Below are 2,500 nucleotides of genomic sequence, written 5' to 3' on the forward strand. Positions count from 1 at the left end.
GAGAGGGAGGGAGGGAGGGATAGATATTAAACGGGATGGACGAAACGTATAGAGCGCACACAAGACACGCGATGAGAAACCACCCGCCCAGAGAAATTCATGTCCGATTTACCGAGAAGACAGGGAGGGCAGAGAGATCGCCATGGATGAGAAACACGACGAGAAAGCACAAAATATCGGCGAGCTGAAATATCGGCGAGCTGGCGAGAGCAAAGATATCGAGTAGATTCAAGAGAGAAAGCGGAATTATTTTATAAACAACGTAGAGATGACCAAGAACAGGAAAGATGGGGAGATGAAAGTGGGGACGGACGACGGGAGGAGAAGAAAGAACAGCCAAAAGAGAGCCAAGAAAGCCAACAAAACGAGAAAGCGTCGAGAGAAGGAGCAGGAGCAGAAGACGTTAAAGAAAGAACCAAGGGACCTAAGAACGACTTGCTCGACAAAGCAAATAGATCAGTAAGAAATGGAAGAAGAAATAAAAATAATTTCCTGGACTAGAAATGGACTGGATTCGGCCATTCGGCAAGAGGAAGGAAAATATGGAATAAATGAGGGAAGTTAAGATCAGAAATGATAGGCCTACGAGAGGTTCCTCTGGGAAAGCTACACCCAAAACTTTTGAGGAAGGAAGATGGCAGAAATTGGAACAAACTTTTCACTTGAAGGGAAGCTTTTCACGTCAAACCAGCTATTTAAATCAACCCCTCGCAGCCATCCTGGCAGAGAAGCAGAAAACCGAAACACTCCAGTCCGGCCGAGGCCCGGGTAAACCGGTCCCGCCCGAGCGAGCGTCCCGGTAGACCGGGACGGCTGCCGGGCGCGGGCACCCCCGGGGCCCGGCGCTGGCACCGAGGCGAAGGGGGAGGTCCCCGACCGAGGCCCGCGGCGCCGGAGCCGGGATCCCGTACCTCCATCGCGGCGGGGGAAACGGAAAGACTGACCCGGCCGAGGCCCCGGTAGACCGGGACGGCTGCCGGGCGCGGGCACCCCCGGGGCCCGGCGCTGGCACCGAGGCGAAGGGGGAGGTCCCCGACCGAGGCCCGCGGCGCCGGAGCCGGGATCCCGTACCTCCATCGCGGCGGGGGAAACGGAAAGACTGACCCGGCCGAGGCCCCGGTAGACCGGGACGGCTGCCGGGCGCGGGCACCCCCGGGGCCCGGCGCTGGCACCGAGGCGAAGGGGGAGGTCCCCGACCGAGGCCCGCGGCGCCGGAGCCGGGATCCCGTACCTCCATCGCGGCGGGGGAAACAGAAAGTGATGCGGCCGGGGCCCCGGTAGACCCGGCCGTCTCCCCGGCGCGGGCACCCCCGGGGCCCGGCGCCGGCACCGAGGCGAAGGGGGAGGTCCCCGACCGAGGCTCGCGGCGCCGGAGCCGGGATCCCGTACCTCCATCGCGGCGTGGGAAACGGAAAGACTGATCCGGCCGAGGCCCCGGTAGACCGGGACGGCTGCCGGGCGCGGGCACCCCCGGGGCCCGGCGCTGGCACCGAGGCGAAGGGGGAGGTCCCCGACCGAGGCCCGCGGCGCCGGAGCCGGGATCCCGTACCTCCATCGCGGCGGGGGAAACAGAAAGTGATGCGGCCGGGGCCCCGGTAGACCCGGCCGTCTCCCCGGCGCGGGCACCCCCGGGGCCCGGCGCCGGCACCGAGGCGAAGGGGGAGGTCCCCGACCGAGGCTCGCGGCGCCGGAGCCGGGATCCCGTACCTCCATCGCGGCGTGGGAAACGGAAAGACTGATCCGGCCGAGGCCCCGGTAGACCGGGACGGATGCCGGGCGCGGGCACCCCCGGGGCCCGGCGCTGTCACCGAGGCGACGACGGGGGTCCCCGACCGAGGCCCGCAGCGCCGGAGCCGGGATCCCGTACATCCATCGCGGCGGGGGAAACGGAAAGACTGACCCGGCCGAGGCCCCGGTAGACCCGGCCGTCTCCCCGGCGCGGGCACCCCCGGGGCCCGGCGCCGGCACCGAGGCGAAGGGGGAGGTCCCCGACCGAGGCCCGCGGCGCCGGAGCCGGGATCCCGTACCTCCATCGCGGCGGGGGAAACAGAAAGTGATGCGGCCGGGGCCCCGGTAGACCCGGCCGTCTCCCCGGCGCGGGCACCCCCGGGACCTGGCGCGGGCACCGAGGCGACGGCGGGGGTCCCCGACCGAGGCTCGCGGCGCCGGAGCCGGGATCCCGTACCTCCATCGCGGCGGGGGAAACGGAAAGACTGACCCGGCCGAGGCCCCGGTAGACCGGGACGGCTGCCGGGCGCGGGCACCCCCGGGGCCCGGCGCTGGCACCGAGGCGAAGGGGGAGGTCCCCGACCGAGGCCCGTGGCGCCGGAGCCGGGATCCCGTACCTCCATCGCGGCGGGGGAAACAGAAAGTGATGCGGCCGGGGCCCCGGTAGACCCGGCCGTCTCCCCGGCGCGGGCACCCCCGGGACCCGGCGCGGGCACCGAGGCGACGGCGGGGGTCCCCGACCGAGGCTCGCGGCGCCGGAGCCGGGATCCCG

Source organism: Pantherophis guttatus, unplaced genomic scaffold (assembly GCF_059756535.1).
Source record: "Pantherophis guttatus breed Tessera unplaced genomic scaffold, ASM5975653v1 scaffold_22, whole genome shotgun sequence".
Classification (NCBI taxonomy): domain Eukaryota; kingdom Metazoa; phylum Chordata; class Lepidosauria; order Squamata; family Colubridae; genus Pantherophis; species Pantherophis guttatus.